Consider the following 10,061-nt stretch of genomic DNA (forward strand, 5'->3'; position numbering starts at 1 on the left):
TTAAATGACTTTTTTCCTTCTGAATGTCACTTTGTGCAGGGGGAGTTCTAAGTGCGGGAAAAATGCGCTATTTCACATGCTGACATTACACCCCCCCTAGGTATGAAATTTAAAGGAATATTTCACTTTTATTGTTTCACTTTAAGAATTATTAATTTCACTGCTCCCGAAAAAACGGCCGTTTTAAAAAATAAAAAAAGCATTGATACATGTTCCCTGGGACAGGACTGAGGTCCCCAAACACTTTTTAGGACAAAACTTGCAGATTAGCCTTTAAAATGAACACTTTTGATTTCTCCCATAGACTTCTATAGGGAGTTCGGCGCGGCTTTACATATTAGTTTCAATGCGCCGGCTGCTACGCTGGTTCATGCGCCCAATTAGGCCTCCACCCGGAGTACTAATTAACGCATGAACCAGCGCAGCGCACATAGCATAGTAAATCAGGCCCAAGGAGTCATTCTTTACGTCTAGAGGAAAAGAGATTTCACCTCCAAATACGGAAAGGTTTCTTCACAGTAAGAGACTCCCTCCAGAGGTGGTTCTGGCCAGCTCAGTAGATTGCTTTAAGAAAGGCCTGGATACTTTCCTAAATGTACATAAAATAATTGAGTACTAAGATTTGTAGGTAAAGTCGATCCAGGGTAAATCCGATTGCCTCTCGGGGGATGAGGAAGGAATTTTTTCCCCTGCTGTAGCAAATTGGATCATGCTCTGCTTGGGTTTTTTGCCTTCCTCTGGATCAACTGTGGCTATGGAGTTGGGTGTATGGGGATTGTACTGTGTTTTTTATTTTGTTTGTTTATTTTTTGTGGTTGAACTTGATGGACTTGTGTCTTTTTTCCACCTGACTAACTATGTAACTATGTAACTCCTATCAGCCCCCCACTCCCATCAGCCCGCACTCCCATCAGCCCCCCACTCCCATCAGCCCCGCGCTCCCATCAGCCCCGCACTCCTATCAGCCCTGCACTTACCCCATCCAGGTCGCTGGCAGCTTTGGCGACTTCCCCCTGCATCTCCTCTTTGGCTCCTCCACCCCTGCTACCGGCCAAAACGGTTGCTTCTACTCTCGGCTAATCGGGTCTTAAGACCCACTTCCTGATTGACAAGGAGGAGAAGTAGGAAGACAATATTAATGTTCCTGTACTACTGTGCAAGACTGAAGGTAAGGCTGGAGTTCAGTGTTAACCACTTCCGTACCGCCCGCCATCGTTATACGTCGGTACTTTGAAGAGGAATACCGTTGTTCTGGCAGCAGCTAGCTACCATAACCCCGCTATCCTCTTCTTCAGTGGGCAGTCCGCTTTCCGATAAAAGTGGTCTCTGCGGCGGATTCGCCGCAAGATCACTTTTATCGTAGGCGGGAGAGGGTCTCCCCGTCTGTCACGTTCCAGAGCCGTCAGTAGCGGTGGAGGCAATCGGGTCCTCTTCTTGACTTGGTATGGAGATGAGTGAGGGGAAGATAGCTCCTACCCGTCTCCATATCATTGCAGGGGGGAAGCGACATCAAAATGTTACTTCCGCCCATAGCTCTTAAAGAGACATTTTTTTTTCAAATTACATTTAATTATATCATTTATTTGTTATTGCATTTTAGTCTAATATGAGATCTGATGTGTTTTTGACCCCAGATCTCATATTTAAGGGGTCCTGTCATGTTTTTTTTTTTCTCGTAGAGAAAACAAAAGAAAAAACATTTTTAAAATGTGCCCCATCCCACCAAACTTGCGTGCAGAAGCGAACGCATATGTGAGCAGTGCCCGCATATGAAAAAACGGCACATGTGATTTATCGCCACGATCGTTAGAGCGAGACCAATAATTCTAGCCCTATAACTCAAAACATGCACTCTGTAGAATTTTTTTAATGTTTTTAAATGGAGATTTTTAAGGGTATACGTTTGTTGCCAATCCACAAGCGGGCACAATTTTGAAGCGTGACATGTTGGGTATCAATTTACTCGGCGTAAGATTATCTTTCACAATATAAAATAAATTGGGCTAACTTTACTGTTGTCTTATTTTTTATTCAAAAAGGTGTTTTTAAAAAAAGAAAAAGTGCGCTTGTAAGACCGCTGCACAAATACGGTGTCACATAAAGTCTTGCAACGACCGCCATTTTGTTCTCTAGGGTGTTAGAAACAAAGATATAAGGTTTGGTGGTTCTAAGTAATTTTCTAGCAAGTACTGGCAATGTTATACTGAGGACATGCACATAAAATGTTATCTTTAAATTTTTAAATCCGTGGGGTTAAATTCAAGACAAAGGGCTAGGTTTGCTATATATCCAGTGGCGTAGCATGGGTATGGCGTAGCGGGGCAAAGCAAGTCATTTGTTGGGCACTACCAGACACCAAATGCAACCCATTCAAATAAAAGGGCCTGCGCTGCAACTTCACCGCAATCACGTGCAATCCACATGGTTGTGGTGGGGTGATGCAGCATTTAGGGGGTTAAAATAGGTTTTGAGGAGGCACATCGCCTGTCAAATGCCTCTGAAAAGCAATCAGTGTGTGTATTGCTTTTCAGAGGAGTAGAAGTCTTTTTTAATCAGACCACAGAGGGAGGAACATATGCAATTGTCAAGGTGGGGGAGGGGGCGTTGTCCAGTGGACTCAAATCTCTTTTGCAGCCCCTACTGTGTGTGCTCTCCAATTTGCTGCCCGCTACACACCGTCCACCATACTTCCAGCACAGCTATGTGTGTGTCCACATCAGGGGGTGGAGTACGGGTCAGGCACAGCAGGAATTGGCTGGATCACAAGGAGGCAGCAAAATCATGGACCTCTTCAGCCACCTGTGCTGTTCACTCCAAATACTATCTGTCAATATCTTACTCACAGGATTTGTGTGAGTGACCTACTGAGTAACGGCATAATATGCACCCGCTTCCAGCCACAGACTCTTGGAAAGAAGAGTAAAGGACAGCACCCTTTTTATACTCTCTGTGATAGCTACTTCCCCCTATGATGGGTAGTGCCCTCTCTATACCCCTCAATGATGGGTAGTGCCCCCTCTATAACCCCTAAGATGGGTATTGCCCCATCTCTACCCCCCTATGATGGGTATTGCCCTCTCTCTACCCCCCTATGATGGGTATTGCCCCTTCTATACCCCATATGATTGTTATTGTCCCCTCTATATCCCTCTATGACGAGTAGTGACCATATATGCCCCTCTATGATGGGTAGTGCCCCCTCTATACCCCCCTATGATAGGTAGTGGCCCTCTATACCCCCTATGATGGGTAGAGGCCCTTCTATACCCCCTATGATGGGTAGTGCCCCATCTATACCCCCCATTATGTATAGTGCTCCCTCTATACCCCTCTATGATGGGTAGTGCCCCTCTATACCCCCCTATAATAGGTAATGCCTCCTAAATACCCTATGTTTTTCCCCTCTATACCCCCTATTATGGGTAGTGCCCCCTCTATACCCCACTATGATGGACAGTGCCCCTCTATACCCCACTATGATGGGTAGTGCCCCCACTATACCCCTTTATGATGGGTAGTGCCCCCTCTATACCCCAATAATAGGTAGTGCCCCCTCTATACCCCCTATGAAAGGTAATGCCCCCTCTATACCCCCCTTTAATAGGTACTGCCTCCTATATACCCCCTGTGATGTTTTTTGCCCCTCTTGATGGGTAGAGGCCCTTCTATACCCCCCTATGATGGGTAGTGTCCCATCTATACCCCCCATTATGGGTAGTGCTCTCTCTATACCCCTCTATGATGGGTAGTGCCCCTCTATACCCCCCTATAATAGGTAATATCTCCTATATACCCCATGTGTCTGCCCCTCTATACCCCCTATTATGGGTAGTGCCCCCTCTATACCCCACTATGATGGGCAGTGCCCCTCTATACCCCACTATTATGGGTAGTGCCCCCTCTATACCCCTTTATGATGGGTAGTGCCCCCTCTATACCCCTCTATGATGGGTATTGCCCCCTCTATACCCAGCTATGATAGGTAGTGCCACCTTTTATACCCCCTTTGATGTGTTTTGCCTCCTCATTGAACTGTCCTGAGCTTCCTTGTCAGACACAGTGAGCACCGCATGGCTGGAGTACCTGGTCTGTTCGTCTCTGCACAGTCACCACTCAGACCCGACTCCCGGCTTAGTAATCAGGAGCCAGCGGGGAAAACTCCTGATCATGTGAGCACTGCCACTGTGGCACCCAATCACATTGACCACATGATCTGGGAGCCATGTCTCACTGCTCCCCCCGGGCATAAAGGGAAGCCAAGGCTTGGCGGGATGGGTATAACTTTAAATGATGGTAACAAAGTAATTGTTTTACAGTGAATTCATTTTTGTTTTTGTTTTTAAGTTTATAGAGATATCTGAAGAATTTGGGTGCTTACTGCACGCTATGTATGTTGTGTGCCATATATATATATTTTCTCCAAATAAACAAGTGTATATTACCATAAATCCTATTAAATTATTAAATCATATTAAAAGGTTAGTAAAAGTGTTACCTTTTTCTTCATTTCATGTCTCCATATAATATGCCTCTTGATGCTGATCCTGTTAATGATACAGAAATCGATATCTTTCCCTTCCACAGCCACCAGCTCAATAAAAATACAAGATGGTAACGCCTATATACAGTATTTATACCCATCAGCCCACCCACATACATCTGCACTAATTTACTTAAGGTATATACAATTTATTGGGGACATAAAGTGATAATAAATTCTCAGTTTTTTGTTCAATCAGTTTTTTATTACCATAATGTTTTGCAAAATACAGAAAATCATTGATAGACCGAAAAAGGGGTCAAAGCATCAACGTGCTTTCAACCCCTTTTAAGAATTTCAGCAGCTGATTGAATCACCTACTGAGTATGCAGCTTCTTCGTGTTTTAATCCTTCCCTATGTTCCAGTCATAGGCATCTGCAGGGGTGTGTCAGGCGTGCCTGGGCACACCCTAATCCAGGGATGTCAAACTCAAACTCATTGCTGCCACATCAGCAATATGGTTGCCCTCGAAGGGCCAGTTGCATCTGCAAAATCTAAATATACTCATTGTGCTGCTGTGGGGAAAAAGCGGGGCAGAGCTGGGAAGCAGAAAGTGCAGGATCTGGTGGAGGACCAGAGGAGGGATGGAGTCTGCTGAATGCTAAGACCAGGGTAAACAGAGACACGGGGTGCTGCAGCTGCGCAGAGAGTGTCTGTAGGAGGGACTCTGTCCTCTTCTCAGTTGCTGAATCCTGAGATGGGAAAGGTTGGGTTGGAGGCAGAGATGAGCCTCCTCTAAGGTCCCGTACAGACGAGCGGACAGTCCGATGAAAACGGTCCGCCGGACCGTTTTCATCAGACATGTCCGCTCGGAGATTTCTGTCTGATGGTTGTACACACCATCAAACAGAAATCCGCACGGACAGGATATGCGGTGACTTGGCCGCGCCGTCGCCACGATGAACACGCGGCGACGTGCGTGACCCTGGAAGGTCAATGCTTCCACGCATGCGTCAAATCACTTTGACGCATGAGAGGGCTTTCGGCCGAGCGGACATGTCCGGTGAGTCGTACAGACGACCGAACATGTCCGACGGACAGGTTTCCAGCGGACATGTTTCTTAGCATGCTAAGAAATTTTTGTCCGCTGGAAAACGGTCGGCTGGACAAATGTCCGCTGGAAAACGGTCCGATAGGCCGTACACACGACCCAACATGTCCGCTGAAACTGGTCCGCGGTCCAGTTTCAGCGGACATGTTCGGTCGTGTGTACGAGGCCTTAGGTGCACAGAGAAGTGCAGGATTTGGTGGAGGATCTCTGTCTTCCTCTCTGCTGCTGACTGCTGAGACAAGGGGGGGGGGGGGTGTTTTAGTTGCAGGAGAGGTGCAGGGGCCACATGAAATGGCCTAGTGGGCCGGATTCAGCTTGTGGGCCTTCTGTTTGACACATGTGCCAAATCACTCTGTGCGGTGCCAATTCCCCCCCATGTTGGGCCTCCCCACTACAGTGCTACTGGCTTTACTCCTCTCCCTCTGGCAGCTGTGGGGGATGTTTTAGGAATGAGAGTGGGGGCCACTTCCTTTTCTAAATTAACACAGTGTACACACTCACTTACTGTGTTCAATCAGAACTGAAGCATAGTGAACCATGTTTACTATTAGATATATGATCACCTCTGCGGTTTTTATTTTTTGCGCTATAAACAAAAATAGAGCAACAATTTTGAAAAAAATGCAATATTTTTAACTTTTTGCTGTAATAAATATCCCCAAAAAAGACATAATTTTTATTTTTTTCCTCAGTGTAGGCCGATATGTATTCTTCTACATATCTTTGGTAAACAAAAAAAAAAAATCGCAATAAGTGTTTGATTGGTTTGCGCAAAATTTATAGAGTCTACCAAATAGGGGATAGTTTTATTGCATTTTTATTAATAATTTTTTTTCTAGTAATGGCGGTGATCAGTGATTTTTATCGTGACTGCGACATTATGGCGAACACATCGGACACTTTTGACACTATTTTGCGACCATTGTCATTTTTACAGCGAACAGTGCTATAAAAATGCACTGGTTACTGTAAAAATTACACTGGCAGTGAAGGGGTTAACCAGGAGTAGGCGCTGTAGGGGTTAAGTGTGCCCTAAGGGAGTGATTCTTACTGTGGGGGGGCGTGGCTGGGCGTGTGACATCACTGATCGTCGTTCCCTATGACAAACGAACAGTGACAGGCTCACTAGGAAGCACGGGGAGAGGTTTGTTTACACTTACCTCTGCCCGTTCGTCCGTAAGTGCTTTGTGAATCCGGGCCATAATAGTTAACTGATTCCTTTTAAAAACAATTAAAAATAGATAAAAAACAATCATATAATGTACCTGTAGTTTCTATTTTCGTTTTTGCATGTTGTTCCCTGCCTCTCTGCTGTACAGAGCCACAGAGCCAATACAGGGCAGTGATGGTTTGGAAAACAAAACTGATTGGTGCTGAGGGGTTTTAGACACACAGGGCTAGATTCAGAAAGAATTTACGTTGGCGTATCTATTGATACGTCGTGTAAATTCAAAGCTGCACCGGCGTATCTTCTTTCTTTATTCAGAAAGCAAGATACGCCGAAATTAGGCTAAGATTCGACTGGCGTAAGTCTCTTACGCCGTCGTATCGTAGTTGCATATTTACGCTGGCCGCTAGGTGGCGCTTCCGTCGATTTACGCGAGGAATATGCTAAGTAGGTAGATACGCCGATTCAGAAACGTACGTCCGCCCGGGGGATTTTTTTACGTTGTTTATGTTAGGCTTTTTCCGACGTAAAGTTACCCCTGCTATATGAGGCGTATCCTATGTTAAGTATGGATGTCGTTCCCGCGTCGAATTTTGAAAATTTTACATCGTTTGCGTAAGTCGTTCGCGAATAGGGCTGTATGTAAGTTACGTTCACGTCTAAAGCATTGACGATTTGCGGCGTAATTTCGAACATGCGCACCGGGATTCTTTCAAATACGTGGGGTCACACTAAATTTTAATAAAACACGCCCACATCATCCACATTTGAATTAGGCGGGCTTACGCCGGACCTCATTCGCTACGCCGCCGTAACTTAGGGCGCAAGTTCTTTATGAATACGGAACTTGCGCCCTAAGTTACGGCGGCGTAATGTATCTGAGATACGTTACGCCAGCATAAAAATACGCCAGGCTATCTGAATCTAGCCCACAGTAATCACACCTACTTAAAGTTAGTGACCACAGAGAGAAAGCTCCCAGCACTGTGGTCATCAGGAAACAGACAACCAGGAAGTGTGGAGATCAGAGAAGAATTACAGCAACTTGAGAGCAAAAACGAACAATGAGGACATGAAAACAGCACTGCATTAAGGTAAAGGAAGCTATTAAGATTAAAAAAATATATATATAAATATTTTTTTTTTAAAAGCCTATGGCGTGTGAACACACCCAAAAAACTCCACCCGGTGCAGAAAAAATGTGCACACACATAAAGAGTGTTCACAAAAACGTGCAGACGGGTGCAACGTCAAGTGGTCCTCCTGTGAAGAGGGACCCAAACCCTGATCCCCCGGGCGTTAGGCTCCAGACGGGGACTGAGGTACTGTGGTCTGAGCAACCGAAGCCGACACGGACCCAACTTCCTCGGAGGGACTGCCGAAACAGAACCCTCCCAGTACTAGGTGGGGCTCCCCCCAAGGGAGACCCCATGAGAGCAGGCGAACTAAGCCAGAAGGCCATGTCCACCCACTCCCAAGACGTTCAGGGCTGGCCCGAGGACCCGCACCCTACTAAATCACACAGTGACACAAAACGTGCACAACAAAAAAAGACAAAAAAGTGACAAACATAGGCTTAAATTAAATAAAGTGGGGGAAAGGGATAGTGAAGAGGAGAGTGAAAGAAGTGGTCATTGTGTTCAACAATGACCAGGCCCTCCGGCCAGCAATAAAAAATTCCTCCGGTCCTAGCCAAAAGGCCCGGCCCAGGAGGCAGGTGCTAAACAAAGCGTGTATCTGGTGCAGTGAGCCGTGGTATCTTAAATCAATGTGTCCCTCACACACAGTGATCTTCAGACACCCCTGGACTGCCACTCCAGGGGCACATGCACCATAGGCTTTTCGTTCCATATCCGACCCCCCGACCGGCCAGTGCAGCCCTCCACCCCTGCCAGCCAACCCGGCGGATTTGCATGGTTCTACCCCGTTCCACCATACAGGGCATTACCAGCTCCTCCAACCGGATCGCTGACAGAGATAGCACTTACACCAGCCAGCCAGAAGGCCAGACTAGAACTCGGCAAAAAGACCAAGACCAAGCGCAGCACCCATCCTCACCAGGAGCACCCTTCCAGATGGCTCAGACGCAACCATGGGCCGGCCCCCCAGTATCTGTCGGGCAGCACAGCGTAGTCCCTGCTGAAACCATCCTTCCAGGTGCAATGACGTCATTGGATTGCATCCACCCTCCCAATGGAGGTGCTTCAGCGCTCCGCTGACAACTGATAAGGACAGATATCACACCCAGTCCTAGCCAAAAGGCCGAGAAGCGACAGGGAAGACAACCACAATCGGCACGGCCTAGAGTGTGCAATAGCCGTGCCTCGCCCTGGGAGAACCACCTTCATGATCATGGTGTCTCCCCTGCCAGGTAAGATAAAAAAAAAATTCCTTTACAAACCCATTAAAGGGGACCCTTGTGTATACCCTTGTGCCATTTTGTCGACGTATATCATCGTGCGGCGGGCTTAAAGTGGTTAAGTTGACATTGGAGTTGGCAAATGTTGAAAGATGTACAATCAGCAATAAAATTCATGTGTTGAGGTACAAATGGTAAACTAAAAACATGTAATTTGAGACAGACATTGAATGTTGCGGGGCAAATGAAGAGTGGTGAAATGAGAGACAAGGGTAGACTGTGACAAGTGAGCATGGGAAAATGTATAATTTATTCCAGCCATTTATTCTTGGAAGAGCTTCCATCCTAGTTCAACTGTTAGACAAAAGATAACCATAATAGGGAATTGATATGCCCGGGGAAAGGGAAATGATTGCTTTCCCCAAAGCATCCAAGATAATTGCTGATTCCTATTATTCAGCTTTCAGTTTCTTTCCTTATACATGAAAGCTAAGATATAATTGGTGCCGTACACAAAAGCATGGCATCTTAAGACTATTAGCTGGATTCATAAAGACCGCCGCTAAGCCGCCTTAAGTTAGATAGGCAAGTACTGTATTCACAAAGTACTTGCCTCCTAACTTATGGCGGCGTAGCGTAAATGGGGCCGGCGTAAGCGCGCCTAATTCAAATTAGGCTGAGGGGGCGTGTTTTATGTTAATGGGGGGTGACCTGACGTGATTGACGTTTTTTACGAACGGCGCATGCGCCGTCCGTGTACATATTCCAGTGTGCATTGCGGCAAAGTACGCAAGTTTCAACGTGGACGTAAATTGCGTCCAGCCCTATTCACGGACGACTTAAGCAAACGACGTAAAATTTTCAAATTTCGATGCGGGAATGACGGCCATACTTAACATTACTAGTCCAGCTATTTGATGGAATAACTTTACGCCTAAAAAT

The 10,061-nt window shown here is 46.2% G+C and overlaps 1 pseudogene; it reads right to left on the reverse strand.

Annotated features, from left to right (window-relative positions):
• Positions 1-8,958: 8,958 nt before the first annotated feature.
• On the reverse strand, positions 8,959-9,139 carry LOC120933909 (annotated as a pseudogene).
• Between the last annotated feature and the right edge of the window lie 922 nt (positions 9,140-10,061).

This window comes from Rana temporaria, chromosome 3 (assembly GCF_905171775.1).
Source record: "Rana temporaria chromosome 3, aRanTem1.1, whole genome shotgun sequence".
Classification (NCBI taxonomy): domain Eukaryota; kingdom Metazoa; phylum Chordata; class Amphibia; order Anura; family Ranidae; genus Rana; species Rana temporaria.